The 24,221-nt window shown below is 35.0% G+C and overlaps 1 protein-coding gene across 6 annotated transcripts in view; it reads right to left on the reverse strand.

Moving 5' to 3' along the window:
• The window catches only part of LOC127850109 (phospholipid-transporting ATPase ID-like), a 92,432-nt gene extending 68,845 nt beyond the window's left edge, over window positions 1-23,587 (reverse strand). For 3 of the 6 annotated variants that reach the window (XM_052382882.1, XM_052382886.1, XM_052382881.1), the window contains exons 1-2: window positions 23,483-23,587; window positions 3,949-3,988 (exon numbers count right to left, since the gene is read on the reverse strand). The gene's annotated coding sequence lies outside the window, so the exon portion shown is untranslated. Of the gene's footprint in view, window positions 1-3,948; window positions 3,989-8,167; window positions 8,186-8,244; window positions 8,299-11,900; window positions 11,918-23,482 lie in introns of those variants that run through there. The other 3 variants (XM_052382884.1, XM_052382883.1, XM_052382885.1) reach the window with 3 other exon arrangements.
• Between the last annotated feature and the right edge of the window lie 634 nt (window positions 23,588-24,221).

Here is a 24,221-nt window from a genome sequence, read left to right on the forward strand (position 1 = left end):
CTCTTACCTACATTCCTTTTGACAGAGTCATCTCGAACCTAGGTGCCTTTTGATTGAGTCATCTTAGACCTATGGGCCTTTTTAGGGAACTATCTCTTACCTACATGCCTTTTGAGTTATTCATCTTAGACGTTTGGTCTTTTGAGTGAGTTATCTCTTAACTACAAGACTTTTGAGTGAGTCATCTTAGACCTATGGGCCATTTGATTGAGTCATCTCAGACCTACGGGCCATTAGCGCGAGTCATCCTGGAATTATGGGCCTTTCAAATGAGTCATCTTGCAATTATGGGCCTTTTGAGTGAGTCATCTTGGACCTACGAGCCTTTTGAGTTAGTCATCTTGGAATTATGGGCCTTTTGAGTGAGTCTTCTTGGACCTTTGGGCCTTTTGAGTGAGTCATCTTAGACCTACGGGCCTTTCAAGTAAGTCATCTCAGACCTAAAGGCCTTTTGAGTTAGTCATCTTTGACCTACAAGCCTTTTGAATAAGTCATCTCAGACCAACAGGGTTTGTGAGTGATTCAAAATCATCATGCTTATCACTTCTACCATGCCGGACAAAGCTCACCAACTACTCCAGAAAACTATTCTTCCAAAACCCAGCCTGATTACTTATGTTATGCACCACATAAATGACATATTTTATTGTTTACTTTTCTTTTAAAATAAATAAAACTATTTTTAATTAATAATAATACACAAAGTATTTATAAAGATAATTATGTTAAAAAAATGTAATAAAAGGAACATATATTTTGGTTGATTCAAATTGTTGTATAATGTTACATAATTTAATGTCATTTTTATCTGATTTTGAAATAGTAACCTTTGTGTTTGGAGTTGAATGAAACTTTATTGTTTAATATTTAAACTGTCATCTTAGGGCAGTTAAAGAAACTGATAACCTTAATTGTCATTTTTATTACATTAGTATCTTATTTTCAAAGGCTCATTAAAATAGCCCATTCATCCTCTGCTGTCAAATTTCCCTTTGGCAAATATTTATGTGTATTTTTATGTTCTTTAAAAGGTATAATTGTCATCTCTTGTCTTAGTGTCATTTTGACACCTCATTAAGAAAATGTGTATAAAAGTGAATACTATTGAAAATGAGAGAGAGGATTTAGCATTACTTTGTGATACTTGACTTTGTGTTTCTGTGTGATAAATATAAATTAACTTAATTTAACTTTATAGGAAAACATAATAACAAACAAACATTAATTTAACTGAACATTTTGAACTATGTGTGTCATTACCGTGAACTCAAAGGATATTTGTTATTATTGCTGTTAAAACACAAAATCTCCGGCAGCGGCATAATACTTATGTATGGACATTTTTATAAATAACTCCAGAAGCATTACCAGGAGAATGTTCTTTTTTTAGTCATCTTTTTATATGATACAGGAAATACACTCAACAAACTTCTATTAAAGGATTAAAGCTTGGGTCACTTGGAGCTTTGGAATAGACAATAAAAAGGAGACTTAACTGATTGTACGCTAGCTAAGCTTACAAGTCTGCACCAAAAACTTGTGTAGACTTCAACCCTTGGACAATGGCCCATGAAGAATTGTACAGCCTGCATTATTGCATTTGAGTCTACAGTACACTCCACGCGTTTTCCCCAAAAAACGCGCTCCCTCCGCGGGGTTTTTTCTGCTAGTGAGTGTTCACGCAGCGTGGCGTTGAGAGAGCGAGGTGAACTCGATAAAACGCTAGGCGTTACGCCGCGTTCGCTAATTCCCGCGGCGTGTATTACTTTAGCCTAGTCGGTAAATGCAGACAATTTCCGTTCTTATCAGTGACCGCCGCGCAACGCCGCGTTAGCAGTGTGCTACTGGGCATGCCAAAAAATAAAAACATTGTTATAATAAATTGTTAAAATACTGTAGTACATGTATAAAAAAGATTATTGTATAGAAAATTAATACGTATAAAAATTATGTTTTTTAATTCACAGGTACGTCTACAATATGAATGAATATAAGACATTTGACAAATTAATATTTAAATCATAACACATATAAGACAAGAATAAATATTCCGTAAAATTTCCAAATGAGAATAATAACTAGTAATCCGAAACACACTACGATTTTTAATGTTAACCCGACATTTACAAATGCTTCCAATATAGAGTCATCATGTATATTTCCTGACAAAAGCGTGCGAAAATTATGCTGCAATGTACAAGGTATACTCCTGCAAAGCGTGCATGTATTGATTTTTTTATACAAACTTTATAGCGCAGAGAACATTGAATTTTGTTGATTTCGGTTAAAAGTTTCTTTGGTATTTTTTAACAAAATTATATGGCGAATAAGTTGATATTTCCTCCAAAATAATTTCAAATCATACACCCCGAATCTTTATTGCTACGGTATTTAGTAGAGTAATTATTTTAACAGTAATTGTACTGTAAACTGATTAAAGAAGACATCTGGGTGGAACTGGATTTTAAGTGTTTGACGACCTATTGTGTAGACTGCTGTCTGCGGTGTTTTGACAAAAGGGATTAACATGTGTGAATGTCACTCTGCCGATTTGGTCCATAATTACTGGTAAACATTGTTGTGAATGTCGACGCAACAAGAATACAACTGTGAATATTAAATGCAACTATCAACTCAATAGTTACCACCTTCTTTTAGCAATCAATGGAATAACCTAACTTCAAAGAGAAAATAAATGCATTAGCGAGCAGAGAATTGACTTTGTTCCGACAATTAAAACCATTCCTTATGCATTCGTTGAACGTGTTTACTTGAGTAAGTTATGCCTTTAGACAGGAAGCGGCTTTTCTTTGATTACGTCAAACTGTCAATTCACACAGAATTGCAAGATTTTTAGGGTCCTTGGTCATTTGTTTACATGTTCAGTATAGAAAATCACCTGCTAACATGAAAACTGTGGATTAAATTATCAAAATAAAAACAATGTTGCAAACTGTGTTTATATTAATTGGTAAGTATTAGTTAAAAGACAACGTTTTGTTTGTCGTAAATCAAAGAGTTTTCTATACAACAACAACTACTTCTACAACCACGTCGGGATCGATCTATCTTGGTTGTTTTTTTTAATTGTAAATATTATACTACATGTACATGTATGTACTTGTAATAAATGTAATTTTATTTGAAAATCAGGAAGTCAAACAAAATTAAATTGATCGTTATTTCGTAAAACGCGGAGTTTCCCCCGTGTTGCCAACGCAGAGGGCCGCCACGTCGGCTTATCAGTTTTGCCGATCGTTAACCGCCGCGTCCAAAATCATGCAAACGCCGTGTCTGGCGGGATTTTTTTAATCTCCCTCCAGGTCAATCACCACGGAGTATGGAGGGAAATTGGGGAAAACGCGTGGAGTGTACTGTAAACTATCAATATTAGTGCTCCAGCTGGGATTTGAAAGGGCAGAATGCTATATTATCTCTGTGTTATTTTTTCAATATAACCTTTTAAATATTTGATACTGCATATATTTTCAAATTTAAAGATTGTTTCTGTAATTCATAAAACTAGTTTTATTAGTTGTAAGACTATTTGTTAAAACTACTTATTAAATTGGCTCTAAAATAATGTGTTCAGACCAAACAAGGGTACAGCTGGGGTAAGAAGTGAGGAGAAAACAATCAACGCAAAATCTGGTCCTTCAAGCAACTGATAAGGGTTATCTAAAAAACTAACCACCTAGTAACTAAGTTATTAAAGCAATTCAATCACATTATATATATCATGAGATAGTTTTCCTACTGGGTTTGAGGGATAAAATTATATACAATTTATCTGACCAGTGTCACATCCTTTTAAGCCAAATGTTTGAACATTTTAAAATAATACTTCATGGTGCAAGTACAAGTATTTCTCAATGTTACAAGAATGTATTGTCTTGAGTATGACTTAAATTATATTAATATAAATAATGGAGAAAAAGTATGCCTTACCAAATTAGATATTCTGTTTTATGTTGTTCATCATCTTGATCTGAAAGCAAAATGCATCCAGATGAATTTATAGCAATTGGAAATAGCTATTTTCCATGGTAAACATTTCAAGAAGTATACAAGTGTTTTTAATTGAAATTAGAAGAAGTGAATTATACTCAATAATAACACAACATTAATACCTAAGTGTGTTTGTATATATTTTTTAATGTTTTCTCCCAAACTTCCAAATGTGAGTTGTTTTTTATTAATTGTAATGATGGTGGGGGTGAAGTAAAGATCAGCGGTATAAAAACAAGTGAAGAGTTGATTAAACGCTGAAAAGAAACCACTTCTCCTTAAAGTTGCCCCACATCTACCTCAAATTTTAACACAGGCTGAGCCCTGCTACTGAATTGTTTTTCATGGAGTAAATCCTGCCCTGCTTGTAATTTCTTAGAATAATTCTGTTTTAGTTAGATACCCAGTTTTTCCATATAAAATGTGACACCATTGCACATTTTAAAATCATTTCTGTAGCAATACAATGATAAGCACTTAGTGACCAATTCACCTACATCTACAGTACAATAATGCCTACAGGACAGTTGACACACATTCTTACATGTAACGCATGACAGGTTTTCATTGCTACTATAACAGTTTGCAACATTTAGTTTGTTTCCCTATGCAGCTCTATGGCTTGAACCTAAGTAAATGTAATCTTGTCAACTGGACAACATTTAGTTATAAATTTCGAAACATTTTTGGAGCAAAATTAAAAAACACAAATTTTCCAACATGAAAACTTCACGACACGAATCTCCCCAATTTCAGGGGTTTTCGTGCACAATTTTCCCAATAGGGCTGGTACCTGTACTTTTCCCAATAGGGCATACAAAAAATCCCTGAATGAAGCCTAACAATCTGTTGCCATTTACCTCACAACTCATATGTAATCTAACCTCAACAGAATTCCAATAGTGCACACACCCACACATAATGGCTGTTTCTTTTAAAATTAGGGTGACTAATGAGGAAGCTATAGTCTGTCTAATTAAGCTGATAATGATTGGATAAACAAATTACAGGAAAAGGGCGGAATCGTGATATTCATGTTGCCTTTTATTGTACTCATTGTAATAACATGAGGTGTTTACTTCAAAAACAATGGTTCTTTACTTCAGTTATAATTATATAAACTACAGTAGGTTATAGTGCCAAGTTAAACAGGGAAAACTCGGAGAAGCAAAGTTCCCCAAAAACACTTGATAATTTTAGGTAAGTTAAATCAGAAAATCGCTGTACATGTACTTACTTATGTTGTACGCAAAGGATAAATAAAGCTATTTTAATATCAAACTAGAAATGGCGCGGCAGAAACCGACGCGTATCCCCACGCCGCATGTTTGACCCAGGGGCGCCCCAGGGTTGGTAATGGGACCATGCATAGTTGAGATTGACCATATTGTCATAAGAGAAGTTCAGCATCAATTAGAAGTGAATCGGTATAGAAATGAAGAAGTAAAAGACAATTTTGGGTGGTGTGGCCTATGTGGGCAGGGCGCCCCAGGGTTGGTAATGGGGCTATGCATAGTTGAGATTGACCGTACTGTCATAAGAATAGTTCAGTATCAATTAGAAGTGAATCGGTGAAGAAATGAAGAAATTATAGTTACAGGCAATTTTGGGTGGGTGTGGCCTATTTTGGCGGGGCGCCCCAGGGTTGGTAATTGGGCCATGCATAGTTGAGATTGACCGTATTGTCATAAGAGAAGTTCAGTATCAATTAGAAGTGAATAAGTGTAGAAATGAAGAAGTTATAGTAAAAGGCAATATTGGGTGGGTGTGGCCTATGTGAGTGGGGCGCCTTAGGGTTGGTAATGGGACCATGCATAGTTGAGAATGATCGTATAGTCATAACAGAGGTTCAGTATCAATTTGAAGTAAATCTGTGCAGAAATAAAGAAGTTAATGTAAAATAACATAAAAAATGTGTGAAAATCTCTGATCCGGCCCGCCCCAACCCCCATAACTTTTGACCCAGGGGCCAGATCAAAATTCCAAATAGTGCAGGGTTGCACATATGCTCATAGCTACCATGTGTGTAAGTTTCAAGGTTCTTGTGCTTATAGTGTAGGAGGAGATAGTGGCCAGGACGGACAGACAGACAGACGGACAGCGGAGATAACCACAATATCCCCACGCTTTTTAAAAAGCGTGGGGATAATCAAAGCAATTTCAAGCACATCCTTTATACTTATATTAAAACAAGAACTTATGTTGTTCTCCACCCACACTCAATAGCATGCACTGATGCAGTTAATTAAGCATAATTGAAATATTTTAATAGCAAAGTTAAGCCTTCCATGTATAACCGAAATACAATTTATATGACATGAACATGACAACGTGTTAAGCAATTAAATCATGTCTCATTTAGGCTAACTAGATTTGTTTACAACAAAAATTTAAATATAGAATATTCAATAAAAAATATATACATGTTTCACCAGTCTGGTAATCAATAACTAGTTAATACAGGTTTTAGTAGAATTTGTACATACATTGTACCCTGGCTGCATAATTTAAATACAAAACGCAGCTAATAAATTCATCAGGTATACATCATATGGCCAACAATTGTTTAATCTTTTGGTTCATTACCCCGTTTAAGAACCCGCTACTAGAACAAGGGCTGTTTGTAAAACATGCATGCCCCCCATATGGGCTGTCAGTTGTAGTAGAAGCCATTGTGTGAATAAGTTTTTTGTCACTGTGACCTTGACCTTTGACCTAGTGACCTGAAAATCAATAGGGGTCATCTGCCAGTCATGATCAACATACCTATGAAGTTTCATGCTCCTAGGCCTAATTTTTCTTGAGTTATCATCAGAAAACATTTTTACTGTTTCGAGTCACTGTGCCCGTGACCTTTGACCTAGTGACCTGAAAATTAATAGGGGTCATCTGCCAGTCATGATCAAAGTACGTATGAAATTTCATGATCTCAGGTGTAAGCATTCTTGAGTTATCATCCGGAAATCATTTTACAATTTCGAGTCACTGTGACCTTGACCTTTGACCTAGTGACCTGAAAATAGGGGTCATCTGCCAGTCATTATCAATGTACCTATTAAGTTTCATTGGGCTATAAAGCTTAGAGTTGAATTACTGCAACTAGAGCTCTGGGTCTACTAACACCTAAACATTCTTGTAAACCAAGGAATAAGAAATTAACGGCCTAAATTTTTTAATAACAAAAAGTGTACAAGTATAATATAAAATAACTCCAGTAAATACAAGTAAATGTGAAAAGGATACAAATGCACTACGTTTGTCTATCATTATAACAGAAATAACACAAAAGTATTAGACCTAAACACCCTACACTTATCAACAGGAACTCTGACAGAAGTTATTAATCACTAAAATTGGAAATATGAAAGTTGTCTGTTAACTAAGTTAACTAGAGCACCATTATAACAAGAATACAAACATCTATAATGAAAGAAAGGAAACAAGAGCACCCCATAATGGGTGCCTGTGACGTTGGCTACGGGTGCAGTTTTGAATAAATGAAAGCTTGTCAGATTAATTTTTTTAAAGGTCACAGTAACCTTGACCTTTGATCTAGTGACACAAAAATGGGTGTGGCGTGTAGAACTCATCAAGGTGTATCTACATATGAAGTTTCAAAGTTGTATGTTGAAGCAATTTGATTTTAGAGCCAATGTTCAAAACCTTAACAAAATGTTAAGGTTTTAGCACGATGCAGACGACGAGCTGGTTATGACAATACCTCGGGGTTTTCTCCAAAAAAGCCGAGTTAAAAATGACAAATATTTGCTATGTTTGGGACTCAAACCAGTGTTCTTTGAAATCTCTATTCATTTAGTATTAAATGTATTGCACAGCGCTAAATTATGTTTCAAAGCATTAATTCTTTCAATCAATATTCAACTATTCACAATCACTTTTAATCAAACTATAATACAAGATTATATTAAGATATACACAAAACAACTGATCAACACAAGTTTTCAATCATCATTTTAATGCATTTAATAGTTTCAAATATTTCAAATATTTAAACATAGTTGTTATTATACTATTTTTAGAAAATATTTAATAGTGAAACTATCCTATTAACAAACTTAATCACCAAAAAAGATCTTATATATGTCCGTGTTAAAATACAATTAACAAACTTAAAAAGATTAAAATATATCTTACTCACAGTACTCACATCTTTTAATGCACAGAATATCATACATTATTAGACAAATACAGATTAAACTAAATATTAAACAGTACCTCTGGTAGATATAAAATCTCAAAGCATTTGAAATAACCAAAGCAAGAGCCCAAAAGTATATCTTACAACATAGGAGATAGCTATCTTAAAGCTGAGTATGCCAAGGAACAGTGGAATGTCAGCTAACACAGGTACACAGAAGCCCCAAAGTCAAAATTGCTACAAGAACAACCTGTTCTCTTGCTGTTTTCCTATTTCCCACAGATAAACCAAAACATTGAAGGTAGATAAAAATCTTACAACAGCTCTGTTTCTGTATGAGGTATCAATTACAGTGACCTTGTTTCATTAAGCACTCAATTATTCAGGAGATCTTGAAGGTAAACATACACTGGGAAAACAGGAATAGAAAAATCTCTCAAGAAAGTATGATTATAGGATATCTAACTATAATGTAAAAGGAATCTTAATAAAGTTTATACCTCCCATACTAATAGTATACTGGGACACCTTTAAAATAAAATGTCAATGGAATGCACAGTTCTGACTAATCTAAAAATAGCACATAACTGTTTTCAGTTTGTGAACTACCTTTAAACTTTAACATTGTCCTACCCAGTACATGTATAATTTGACACACCCACATGTTTACTTCTTTTACACTCAATGATTAGTTACAAAATTTTCACCGCAACTATGCAACTATCGCAATAACATTATCAGTGAGTGATACTAGTAAATCATACATAATATTAGCAACTGGCTATGAGTTAACTTCAATGGCTGAAGAACATTTTGAAATCCCATTCTGTAAGTTAATGGTGTGATTGTGCCTAGTTACCAGACCACAAATACTGCGAGTGTGAATTATTAAATGTATAATCTGTGAACATTCTCTCTTGTGAAATAGCGAAGTTCTCTGAACAAACACACAGCTCTCATTAATGCGATCAATAAAACAGTTGATCCTTCACCAATAACTGCAGCATAATGTGACATTTGTAGACTTGATGTCAAACAAAATGTGTATTGCCATAAAAGGTTGTTTACATGCAGAAAGTGACATTGAATCAGAGCAATCACATCTAGTCCATTTTCTAAGTATATTGTAGCATAAGGCACAAGATGACCAGACAGATAATTGTGTAGGTTAACTGTACAAATCATTATATATAATACATGTACACAAACAAAATAATTACAAGGAACATATATATGTTACCCGACTACAGTGTACATGTATTTTCAACGAATGGGTATCAAATGGAAGCAAAAGTCAGACCAATCTCTGGAATCCAACTGGTGAAGTTTCAAATCAAGTAAAAATTTAATAAATCACAATAATAATTAGGAAAAAGAAAAAAAATATACGAACAGTTCAGCATTGTTTTCAATGACAATCTACCTGTTAATTGATAAACAAAGATGATGTACATGTACCGTATACTTGCGCTTGTAAGACCCACTTGCTTATAAGACGCACCCCGACTTCGGACTTTATAATGGGTGGATTTGAGACTGACCCGCGTGTAAGACGCGGTCAAATTTTGCCGTTTTCATCGGCCGAAAAAATGGCCGAAAAATGGCAGAATGTTAAAGAAAATCATCAATTAGTAACACATTGAGAATTTTTCAAACTCGCGCTGCATACAATTAGTAATTCACACAAGTCTGAAAAATAAATCAATCAAACAACAAAGTAAATAATATTTGTTTATTTTATGATATATTAGTGGGTTTTAATTTATTTTCAAGTATTATTCATGCAATAAAAATAATTATCAAATTAACAAAATTTCTAACAATTGCGTATTTAATCCTTTGCCCTAACAATTCCAAACAATTGCAAACATATTACGTTCGTAATATCAATGCACAAGCAAAATTGATCGTATCAGTCATCTTAATTGTATTGTTTGACAGGTATTGAAAACTAATAGGCAGATATTTTGAAAGCATTTAGTTTTATTACCTAGATTATGCAAACTTTACGCCCATTGTCTATCAACAATAGGTAACGCCTAATTTCATAAAATTAGCAAATCGTGTGATAGAGTGATAGACTCCGTAGCGCAGATCGAAATCACGTGTCAAGAAGAAAGCCATATGCGGATAATTGCATGCGGTCGCTCTTTGCTCCCCTCGTTGTTGGCCCCTAATAAATAAGGTGTCATCGGCATTAGGGGGTCATCTGAATAAACATGTTTATTTAACAATTGACAGTTGCAAACTGGTAACTTATTTCAGAGGATACTCTAATTGCCAATTATGTCTTAATTGACAATTATTGACGTGGAACAAAGACGATCAGGTGATACAAACTTGTCAAGTAACATTTGTAATCTGCAGTGTGTTTATTTAACAATTGACAGTTTCAAACTGAGAATAGATTTTGCTGTTGTTTTAAGCATGTTGGCATCGTGTCGCCGCTTACACATGTATACTATAATGGCCAATTTATATGACATTTAACGACGTCGCGCGCAGACAATCAGGTGATACAAACTTTTTAAGAACAATCACGGACAATATAACGTCTTACACCCATAAAATAACAAAATTAAAAATAATAGACAACACAATCAGTAACAATACATTTTATTACAAATAAATCGGTAACTGAACATAGCGTTCCGATACTCGGTACGGGCCAAGACAGACTTTAGAGAAAATGCAAATGGCTGCCGCGATGATTCAAAACAACTGACAAGTGTCCAACTTGGCTAGCATAAGCCCAGTAAACTCGATATTTTGAAAAAAATTGTGTATTTTCACCAGTATCTCGCTTATAAGACGCAACCCCAACTGTAACTTATTAATTTGAGTCTTAAAAATGCGTCTTACAAGCGAAAGTATACGGTACTTAATGAGAACATCAAAATTCAAATACCTATCAACACATACATGGATCAGTGAATCAAGCAGGACTGGTGTATTATTTATTTTTCATGTAACCTATGACCTGAAGTTAGTGGTAGCAACTATAGAATGTAAAAATTTTGCCCAAGGGCAACAATACTTAACACAAATGGTCTCATGGTATTACAGTACATGTACATAAAAACGTATGCATGATTTGTTATAAACACAGATGAATCACTAGCATTTGACATGTAGATCATGTACACTAAATCTTGATATCCTATTTTGCTAGTACCAGTAATAATATTATTATAATTAATAATATATTAATAAGTATTAAAGTATATAAATAGTAAATTTTACATAAATAATGTAGTATAAGGTTACATGTTCTGTATTATTACAAACATCATCATGGATGTCTCTCCAATCAAGTGGTAATTCTTACTATAACAAGGCAGAGACACAACATTTACAACTTACATTTACATACATGTACAAGCAAACATAATAAATTGGCCAGAGATAAAAGATATGTGCCTATAAAAAAAAGTATTGTAGTCAGAGGGATATGTCATCCAGGTACCTCCAAACATTTTACCCCTTGGTATGTCATATACAAAAACCTCTAAACAGAAATCTGATGGTATATTCAAATCCAAACAAAGCACCACATATGAGATCAACAATCATAACAATTAATGATACACAATAGCCCACCTCATCAAACTCAAGAACATAACAAGCATCAACATAGTCAAAAACACGAACTGGAACCAAAGTGCCACTTCAAAAGGGTTATTCAAATACAGCTATTACTAGCAATATTGACTACAGTATATATTCCACTTACCTTGTACATGTAAATAGATGTAACAATATCTCACAATATCCTGAACACAAATGAATGTAAGCATCAATGTCACAGAATAGAGCTGAGAACAGAATATTCATGAAGCAGTAACAAGCCCAGTGATATTGATTTAGAGTGATTAACAGCAAGCTGTTGCTAACAATTAATACAATATCCTTCCATGGCAGTTCCAACATTCACCCATTCAACCTGATTGCCAATAGACATTGGCCTTAAATAGCAAAAGTTTCATTGTGGGTTTGACTATATCCAATAATAAATAGAATAACTGATTACACATATGCCATGACTGTTTTTCACTCAACAGTTCTCAGAAATTCCTCTCATGAAAAGCAATTCCAAGTACAGATCTGAGATTGTGAATGAAAATAAAACAAGAACTGTGGCTAGGATTACTAGTATGCTTGTAATGACCTCAGTATTGAAAATATCCATAACTAATCAACTAAGACAACCACTTGCACAAGAGAACATTAGTTATGCATTATCAATCAATCACTTTGTTTTATCACAACTACTAGGGCTCTGATTGACAATGTTAAGCTACATGTACTTTTGTTATACTGTCTCACCACCTAAGAATCTTTTGTGTAGCACAAACATTTTGACTGCTACTTTAACACACCTAAAATTAAAAGCATTTTAAGCATTGATAATTATAATTAGTGAGCAGCCCATTCGCGCATTGACTTCATTTTAAAACCGCCTTTTTTCTTATAAAATCATACAGGTTACAAACTTTCTATATTACTTTAATCTATTTTATTGGGAACATATTTTTGTATACATGTATGTTTAACTTTACCTGTTTACGGTCTTACTCCAAACTTATCATGTTTTACTGGATATTGCAAGGGCATAAAACTTTAATTTTAGAATAAAAAAAAATTATTGGTTAATTTTCATACTGAAAAAACAAGTAGAAAGAACAAAGTCATATTATGCTTTTTCAGCATCAAATATTAAAAATCTTCTGCACATAGGAAATATTTGGGGACAATTGATTTTAGCCTTAAATACTTAACATTCTATGAGTGGCTTTTCAAAATTGAAATTACAAAAAGAAGAAATGTTTAATGTTTTAGGAAATGCTGCATGTGATAAGCCTGGTTTTAAAGCATCAAAAGCAAAAATAAACAAGGGCTGTTTGTAAAACATGCATGCCCCCCATATGGGATGTCAGTTGTAGTGGTAGCCATTGTGTGAATACGTTTTTTGTCACTGTGACCTTGACCTTTGACCTAGTGACTTGAAAATCAATAGGGGTCATCTGCCAGTCATGATCAATGTATCTATGAAGTTTGATGATCCTAGGCCTATGAGTATTCTAAAGACATCATCCGGAAACAATTTTACTGTGTCGAGTCACCGTGACCTTGACCTTTGACCTAGTGACCTGAAAATCAATAAGGGGCCTTTGCGAGTCATGATCAATGTACCTATGAAGTTTCATGATCCTAGGCGTAAGCATTCTTGAGTTATCATCCGGAAACCATTTTACTGTGACCGAGTCACTGTGACCTTTGACCTAGTGACCTGAAAGTCAATAGGGGTCATCTGTGAGTCATGATCAATGTACCTATGAAGTTTCATGATCCTAGGCGTAAGCGTTCTTGAATTATCATCCAGAAACCATATTTCTAAGTTGAGTCACCGTGACCTATGACCTAGTGACCTGAAAATCAAGAGGGGTCATCTGCGTGTCATGATCAATGAACCTATGAAGTTTCATGATCCTAGGCATAAGCGTTCTTGAGTTATCATCTGGAAACCATTTTACTGTTTCGGGTCACCGTCTCACCGTGACCTTGACCTTTGGCCTAGTGACCTGAAAATCAATAGGGGTCATCTGCAAGTCATGATCGATGTACCTATGAAGTTGTGTGATCCTAGGCGTAAGCAATCTTGAGTTATCATCCGGAAACCATTTTACTGTTTCGGGTCACCGTGACCTTGACCTAGTGACCTGAAAATCAATAGGGGTCAATGAAGTTTCATGATCCTAGGCGTAAGCGTTCTTGAGTTATCATCCGGAAACCTTACTTTTTTCGGGTCACCGTGACCTTGACCTTTGACCTAGTGACCTCAAAATCAATAGGGGTCATCTGCGAGTCATGATCAATGTACCTATGAAGTTTCATGATCCTAGTGTAAGCGTTCTTGAGTTATCATCCCGAAACCATTTTACTATTTCGGGTCACTGTGACCTTGACCTTTGACATAGTGACCTCAAAATAAATAGGGGTCATCTGCGAGTCATGATCAATGTACCTATGAAGTTTCATGATCCTAGGCCTAAGCGTTCTTGAGTTATCATCCGGAAACCATCTGGTGGACGGACGGACGGACCGACATGAGCAAAACAATATACCCCCTCTTTTTAGAAGGGGGGCATAATAAACAGAGATCATGTCAACACACGAAAAAGGCATTAGACCTCCTTGTGTCCAACAAGACAATTGATAGGTAAAACTTTGTTTTGGTTGGAATTGAAAACGGAACTGTAAAAAATATTGACCGACATAGGTTTACTTCATTAGATGGTTATCAACAAGCAAATTGATATCCCTGCCAAAAATACAAAGCTTTCTTCACTTTTAATTAAAAGTTTTACCATATGTTATAAAATAACAGGTGTAAATTTACTGTATTGTTGTTGTTTTTAAATTGTAAAAAAATTGTAAATGTCAATATGATCGACACAAAGCAACTGAATAAATGGTATTTTCTCAGTCTAGTTTGAGTGAAAGCAGAAAGATGTCAGGTAAAATCTGGTGAGGTCCAATTAATTTAGAAAGTTACCTGACTTCATCTCCTGTATAAAGATGTGTGTGTCTTTCCCATAGCTTGCATCATGTTTGCAAACAAAATCTATGGATAGTAGCTTTGAAAAAGTGTTTCTAATTTTTGCAAACTTTTTTCAGCAAACCACAAACCTATTCAGTCAAATGTTAAATTGTTTGACCCCAAAAGTTTTTTAAGGAAACAAAATATTTACTTTAAAAAACAACAAAGATTCTCCAATAATTTACATTTACACATTTTTCCCCTTCCTATTGTCCAGTTTAATCTAAATCACTATTTTTATTTTCAAATGCAGAATCTGGCCAATATATTGGTCACAAATGTGTGGATAAATGTCATAATTACAAACATTCACCATTTTTACCAAGTTCATGTAATTAAGAAGACGCAATATTTTAGCCCCAAGCAAACCTTTATATTGTAATGCAAGTCATCAATCAAGCAATTCAAGCGTCGCTGTTGTGCTGTATTTATGGTGTCCCCCTAGCGACTGGAAGGTCAAGGGTTCATTCTTCCCCAAAGACACCAAGAACTGGTTCTTTTCAATCCCAGGAAGAAAACTTAAGTGATTTTTATCAAGCCTTAGCCTGTCCATGCAAGCAAGCAAAAATAAATAGATTTTAACTATTAAATCAAGAAATTGGAAAATTATTGCATAACTCGACAATTTACCTAACCCAATTGGTGACACAAACAGTGCTTTGGCTCCAGACAATATATAGGAAAAATAGAAGGAGCCACTTGCTGCATTACTATTAGCTGAAATGTACAATTTATGCAAATAGTGATATCGTACGATTCCCAGATATTGAGCATTTCCTGATATAGATAATTTTGTTAAAAAAAGAATGCAGCTCTGGTTATGACGTCACATGCATGCGCTCAAGGCAGTTTGCTTCACAAGTATTACCAGGGCTAGTGCTGGCCCAAAATTTCTTTGAGCCAACCAGATTTCGTTATTCCGCGCGCAAAAAGTGGTTTTGAAATAATAATATATACTATCAACTTGTTCATATTTTGTTTAATGACAACAAGGGCATATCACATATAATATAACATGCAGTTTTCAATATAGAAATAATTATTATGGTACTTTTCAAAGTACAAACATAAATTAATGTGTACATGTACACTTTACAGTGGAGTATGTTGTCCTAAATTTGAAATCCTGAAAATTAGGCCGGAGGTCTTAGAACCAGGAACCCAACAGGAATAAAAAAGCCACCCACCCCACCCAGAGACTTAAAAATTGTTCTTTCTTATAGTCTTTCCAATTGCAATTTCAAGTGAATACAATTCTAAATGATATAAACCACATCGTCTGTATTACCGCATGTGTATTCTGCATTCTATTTCTTCTATAAAGAACTCCGAAAATAAATTTAAATCAGCGAAAAATAATGTATCCGAAAACGACAGTCCGAAAATTTGTACGCGTTCTGCACTTGAAATAAATTTTGCATATCGTTTGATTGCAGAAAATGAAAATACGTAATAAATATACCATTTGGTTGACATTTTTCTTAACAATAGCATAGCTTGTGGGTAAAACAACTTTATTATCACCTTTTATTTCAAACGATAACGTCGATAATCGTCAGAAAGGTGTAACATCATCAACATAGAACTAATTATTTAATAATCATTCTTTAATTCAGATCGATAGTCGGTAGACAGGTCTAAAGTGATCAGCTGGGAAATTATTTATTGTTGCTCTTGTCATTTGTTTATCTTTAAATCTTTAAACCTGTTTACCCTACTGATTGCTTCTCAGTAGTATGGAGGGCATCTCTCAGTAGTTTTGGGCTGTTGTCAGTAGTTTTAACCTTTTCAATCATTTTGAGCATTTAAACACCATGACTGGGTCACATATCAGTTTAACGGTATATAAAGCATTAGATGAATCTACTTGCTAATAATTTAATCTGTTTTTTTGCTTTATTTAATACAGCCTGTGCCATTTGGATTGGGAAAATTAGCGTGATAAACCATGAAATTGGACAAAAAAAGCGCGATAAACCATGAAATTGGAAAAAAATAGCGCGATAAACCATGAAATTGGGAAACATTAAGCATTATAAATATGATCATAAGTAACAGAATTAAAATTGTTTTTAAGTGCATGTTTGACAGCATTTTTATATTATCAAGTGCTGCTTAAATGTCTCCTTACAATGAAGACAATATTTAGTTAATATCCATCCACATGCATATTGAACTTGCAATAATCTATAGATTCTTAAATACACCATTTGATCATATGCTCTTTAAGAGTAGCTATTAATTTAGTATTTCAGTATTTTTTTTAATTAAATATCATAAGGGGAAAACATAAACAAATATTGACAAACACCCTTTAGTGTTCTTGTTGTGTAAATGATGTATTAAATGGAGTTAAAATAATATATTTTATTTGTTTACCTTTCAATATCTTGCACTTGACAACCTCAGTTCAATGCTATTTCATTAAACTGTACAGCACAACAAACATAATAAAGCAGGATATGCATATGAATCTGAGTACATGTATACACAGGTCCACTAACATAAAAATCAAATCATGTTTGTCTCTTTCCATTTTCGAACGACACTCATCTTATTATAATAAATGCTTTAACTTTGTGAGTAGACTTAACTCCAATTTTCTAACACTCATTTCCGTGACGCACATTCACTGTGCAGATTTCTGATAAATATGTGTTGCTGTTTTTTTTATATATCTCAAACGTAGTATTTTGCGTTAATTGACACAGGCATTACATTATTCCCTACTGACCATATGATATCCGTTGTTAATTTGAATGGAATTTATTTTTTTTGCCGTTAATCGCAATTTCTCGTCTGCTTGCCGCCATCTTGGACATGTGTAAAAACAGGCGTGCTCAATCCCGATACATCGACTATCGTCGGTATTCTCCGCAATAGAGAGAGATGTGTATACTGGATACCAACGTAAAATCGTATATATTCGGCTAAATTTGCGAACCAATACGTAAGTCAGTTGTCGTTCGGTGATGACTGGACAAGCTCAATCAGCACTTGTTCCCCAGGAGGCTTGAATTTTAATGTTTCTTTAATTACTATGCAAGCGCCAAAATGATTATGATTGATAAATTACCCGCAAAGACCGAAAATATGCGAAAGTACGATTAAAAACTGAAATGTGACCATTTTGATCGATGGATCCGTAGTTTTTCAGTACAAATCTGTAGCGTAGTTTAGCCAAATAATCCGTAGTAACTACGGCGAATCCGTAGAAGTAAACAGGTCTGCGTTTGCCATCAGCTAATAAATTGTTGGCAGACGACAATATCAACTGTGTATTCCAAGTGTCTACGCATGATTGACCCAATAATATGTGTGAGCGAACTCAATGTTGATTGGCCAGCTACCATGTGCGCTTCAATAACAATAAGGTCAAGCGATGTCTCATGTTCTGGTGCAGACCGGTTTTCTTTTATTGTTCAATTTGCAAACACTTTTAATGAAACAAAGAGAAAACTATAGAAAACCAGTCTGGATTTAAATGGCGGATAATTTCAATGAAGATTTGCGAGATTTTAGCATTTTCGCAAATCAGAATTTTCTTGAGCCAATTTCTCAATACTTTCGCAAATGGCTCAAATGGCGAACGACAGCGCGAGCCCTGATTACTACTTTTGAAAATAAATACAGACACAACCAAACTGAGGAAAAAAGTATAATTGCATTTCAAAATCTTACTTTAACTGAAATTATCAAAATGTATCCTTATTCCATTCAATGTTTGGTCCTCTTCATTAAACTTTAACATATTGCAACATATTGCAAAATGAGGCACAACACTGCAGCGCTAGTGTAAACATAACGCATTCATGTATGTGACTTATTTAAAAGAAAATACTTTAACTTTTTCCTGATTCTCAGAAAATGTTGCAGGAAACAATCAAGCATTATAACAGTGCGCGCACATCTCAAGTAAAAAATAGGTCATATATACACATGTTTTGTTCAGTCAGTAAACAGTATACCCAGTCGCGATTGGATGCTTATTTCATAAAAAAAATTAATAGACACATCTATGCTGAAATGTATTTGAACACATGGGGAACGTTTGTGTTTTTGCAATTCTTGAGCACTTTCATGTGTCCATGTTGCTCAAAAGAAGAATGACCAATAAAACACAAACTTGTTAAATCGTTTCAGTTTGTATAAATATGTTCAGTAACTTCAGTTAATTGAATTTTTGAAGTTTGGTTGGCCTTATGCCTAATGCAATCGAGTAATCTCCCCTTTCAAATGGGACGTCTCGATACCAAGTAAACAACGCGAGTAGTGGACATTATTGTTGATGTGAATGTAACTATTGGCTTTGTGTGATTCAACATGCTGTAAATAAACAATTTTGACATGAATTTTACAGGAATTAAATATTTGTCGGTATATCATTTATTGCTGCATTGTTTGCATTAATTCAAAAATTATTTTACTTGTTTCCTTAACCACTTGATACATGGTAATTGGAGGATATGTCTGTTTGTCATGAAATTTTAATTCATTTCACTCTTTCAGACTTTGTCACAATTTTTGCTAGTTCTGGCTACCATAACTTTAAATGTCGCTTTTTATGATTTTTGACTGGCGCGACTTTATAGTTATGGACCAACCCCATTAGGAAAGTCAACCAGAAATTCCCGAAAAGTTGACAGTTAACAAAGACCGGTCCAAAACAGCTTTTAAATGCAGTTGTTGGCCCAAATCAACCACTTGATTGGATAGATTGACATTTTTCACATTTAACTGATATATTCTTTCACAAAATACTATCTTAAACATTTAAAATGTATCTATTCTGCTCTTACATATCGAGAAAAACAGCGATGTGACTGACTTTCTTGAAACGCGAATCTCCCGAGATTTCACGGTCATATGACGTTATTTCTATTTTAAGTAACAAACCATGTGCTCAAGTGTTTTCAAATTCAGAATGACATTTCCCGGTATTTTAATTATTCTGGCTTATTTTGTAAACAAATTGTAGTGTCAATACAAAGTCAAAGTAAATATTATATGAAAATACCTGATTCACAATGAAATCATTCTTAATAATCCACCAGACGTAAGTTGTTAATCACAAATAATAGATTTCAGAAAACGAAAGTAATGTTTACAATTTCAGCATAAAATGTCAAGGTTGATCTGAAAGTATCCAAATGAAAACTCGTCACGTGACAAAGCGACAATGGCGTAAAAATTGTGAATTTCAGACTGATGAGAGTTATTTTCATCTATTGTAAGATGCATTTGAAACATTTGAACCTTAAAATATTCCTCGATGCAGTAATTTATATTCATTCACCAATATATGTAGAAATGTATCCAAGAAAATGAGCTTTCTTTGATTTATAGCGTGACATAAATATGTTCCGACTCTATCTATCTATCTATATACACTGCAACGCCGATATATCGCGGTTGTTGGGATCCAAAGATCGCGAGCGCGATATATCCGGCGCGCGATATAATTCGAGAAATGTCTAACTAAATTGAATTGCGGCTAATTTGTCAAATTTCCCCAATGTTTTTATTTTATATACGGCGATGCTACATATTTTTATTGTAATAATTGCAAACCAATTATACAATAAACATTTTTCATAGCTACATACGTATCTGTATTTATCATAAAAACCAAAATGTAAATTATATTTTTCATTTTCTTGTACGATCGCTCGCAAAACAGTTCAAAACAAAAATTCTTGCCTTAAAAAACGTCTAAAATATAATTGTGCATAGATTCGAATTTACCCTTATAAATAGTCCTAATGAAGGAACTGAAACAGCGTAACGGTAACGATACAGCGTGTTTGAATTATATTTTATTAAGAGGAAATGTCAATGCCACATAATTCGCGAGATACCGCGGTACTTTAGTTGAAATTTACAACGAAACTTTTAATGGAAATTAAATTATCTCAATGTTGTACCCGCTACGAAACTTTTATTTACAAATAAATACACCCACGCCAATGTTCGCGCGCTTTTTATTAGAACAAAGAAATTCATGACCAGTACCGAAATTAAACGATTAATATACCAGTAAACTGCCATTATTACCTTTGAAATGACACTAATTGGTTATTTGTTAAGTGTTAAAAACAATCCCAGCCGTGTGTACACAACACTGTCATTTATCGACTGTTTTTCACGCTTCACTGCGTTCTATAGTAAGCCGCGACATAAAGGGTGTTAATACTTGCTAGAACCGGTTTTTTTGCTTAAGTTAGCGAATTCTCAGATTAAAACATGACATTTAGTGATCATGCTTGTCGGATTTTTGGGAGCCATAGCCAAAGCGCGATATATTGGACAGTGCGATATAACGGTCCGCGATATATCGGCGTTGCAGTGTATACTGCTAGTCGCCAACAATTAGCATTACAAGCAGGTGCGTGTCAGTGCTAGGAAATTAAGGAAGAAGTGTATAGGAGATAAAAGTAATACATAATGTATTTGTGAGACATAGAAACAATGGTGATAGTGTTAGTTAAAAGAAGGAATATACAGATAAAAGGTTAAAAACAGCCAACCTGCTTAGAAACTGTGGTCTAGTTTGGTCACCCCCAGCCTAAACTGGTCCAGGGTAGGTGCCTGTACAATATTGGCTGGTAGAGAGTTCCATAGGACAATAGTGGCTGGATAGAAGGAGAATTTATAGTAGTTGCTTGGAGTAGGGATTTGTCTGAATGAAAGAGGGTGCAAATGTCTAGTGAGCCGGGTCGGAGGAGTGACATAGGGAGGCATTGGTACAGCAACCAGTCCGTGGACAATTTTATAGAACATTAGTAGCCGGGAGTCATACCTTCTGTTCTCGAGTGAACGCCACCCTAATTTGTCTAGCATGTGTGTGACACTGTTGTGATATGAGTAATCATTTGTAATCCATCGAGCGGCCCTGCGTTGGACCATCTCGATCTTGTTTATGTTGTGTTGTGTGTGTGGGCTCCACACTGAGCTACTATACTCAAGTTGTGGGCGGACCAGGGTTTTGAAGGCAAATTCTCTAATGCGTGGGTGTTTTATGGGAATGTTTCGTTTGATGAAGTTTAGTGTTTGACTGGCTGTTGCAGTAACCTGGTTTATGTGTTTATTCCAGCTGAGGTCAGATGTGATGCTAACACCCAAGTATTTAGCTTCACTAACTGTTTCTAGAATATGACCGTGGAGTGTGTAAGTGGATTTGTAGGGACGTTTTGACCTGGTGATGTTCATAACCGTACACTTGGAAGGATTAAATTCCATATCCCAAGTGTGTTCCCATTTTTGTAGCCGATCTAGATCTTCTTGCAGGGTATTTTGTTCAGTGGGATTGTTGACCGTGATGTAGACAGCAGTGTCATCAGCAAATAACCGGACCTGTGACACTATGTTTTCTGGCAGATCGTTTATGTAGAGCAAGAAGAGGAGAGGGCCGAGAACAGAGCCCTGGGGGACACCTGATGTGACTGGAACCTCGTCTGAATTGTCACCATTTACCAAGACAGACTGAAGTCGACCTATAAGGAAAGATTTAACCCATTGTAATGTGCTATCTTGGATGCCGTGTTGGTGCAGTTTGTAGAGTAACTTCATGTGATTGACCTTGTCGAACGCTTTCGAGAAATCCAGGAGTATTAGATCTGTTTGTTGACCATGAATAAGGTTCCTGGATAAGTCCTCTACAAGTCCTATGAGCTGTGTCTCGCATGACAGTTTTGACCTAAAGCCATGCTGGAGATGGAAAAGAATGTTGTTGACCTGGAAGTGTTTGGTGATGTTTGAGGCGACGATATGTTCCATGACTTTGCAAAGAACACATGTCAGTGAAATCGGCCTGTAGTTAGCAGGGTTACTTTTGTCGCCTTTTTTGAAAAGGGGGGTGACGTTCGCCTTGATCCAGTCGGAGGGGACAGTGCCTGTGTCTAGAGATTTTTGAAAGAGTCTGGTAACCAAGGGGGCAATTTGTATGCTTAGATTTTTGAGGACAATAGGCTTGATATTGTCAGGGCCGCAAGCTTTGCCAGTCTGCAAGTTGGACAGAAGCTTTTGGACACCACTTACACTTATAGAGATTTCGGGCATTTTGGGGTATTTTGTCTTAGGGGTGTTCCTGAACAGGGTTTGGGCTTTCATTAAACAGAGTTGACCTAATTTTAGAGGATTCATTGGGGTGAAGACGGACTGAAATTGGCGATTGAGGAAGTTTGCTTGACCCTTGCTATCAGTGATAAGATTATCATTTTCCAGTAGAGGAGCGATACCTTGGGTATCCTGTTTAGCATTTTTGATTGTGGAGAAGAGCTTCTTACGGGAGAAATTTTGACCTGTGTGGGGGGTGTCTGGATCACCGGACTGCGCTTCGAGTACGTTGGTTGACTTTCGATACGGGGTTAGCTTCAGCGTACAGGTCTGTCAATACGATATAAACTGTACGCTGAAGTTTCTTTAGCTAAATTTTTGCATGTCAAATCCAACTTAGCAGCAAGAAACTCTCACACATGAACTCAAGTTTGTGATGTTGAATGTTTTTAAAAAATCACAGTTCTTCAAATGAATAACATTATACAAATAATTTGATGACAATAAATTGTGGTTGTCTCAATGTCTGAGAGTGAGACAGAATGCTATTATCAATGAATCAATCACTGTTTGCAAAATAATGGTTATGAACTGTATGTTATGTGTGATTATCATGTAAGCACCTACTATATCCATATATTAAAATTAAATATGCTTACTGATATAGCCAGACGTAAACTGAAAAGTGCACCGTTGTCAAAATAAACTGTAACACATTCCAACATCACAACGCGGAAATAAAAAATGTTTAGGATCAGTTATTACAAGCGGGCTGTTTTGCTTTTATTACCAGTGTTTGCTAACATATCTGTACATACTTTATGTACAATTAAATAACGGCTATGTTTATTTGAATCATAGAATTACAATATATTGACATTTAAATAGGAAATGTTGTTTTTATAATAGCTACTCGAAGGAATTGCGTTTTGATCGTTTACCTTCGTTAATCCTCGGGCCGGACAATACCGGAACATACCGAGCAGTTACGGATCGCACGTAACTTAAAGCACAGGTGGTTAGCGTGTTGCTATGATATCAATTAGTGAAAACATCATTTTGAATGATAAATAATTATATTATATCGAAAAATTAACTTTTCTGAAAAAAAATCACTATCGAATATATATATATAACAAGGTATGCAACTCAAAATCACCCCAAAACGGGGTGCATCGCTTTGAACAGCCATATCTTCATCAATTGTGCAGCGATTTTCACGACCTCGCGAGTTGTGTATCGTGTTATTTCTTAAAAGTTGACCCAGCATTTGTAAAAACATTGCAAGACATATACATTTCCAGAAAAGAAATTCATTTCTGCGTTGAATAAGACCGAGATCGTGAAAATCGCTGCACAATTGATGAAGATATGGCTGTTCAAAGCGATGCACCCCGT

The sequence above is a fragment of the Dreissena polymorpha genome, chromosome 11 (genome assembly GCF_020536995.1).
Source record: "Dreissena polymorpha isolate Duluth1 chromosome 11, UMN_Dpol_1.0, whole genome shotgun sequence".
Taxonomy (NCBI): Eukaryota; Metazoa; Mollusca; class Bivalvia; order Myida; family Dreissenidae; genus Dreissena; species Dreissena polymorpha.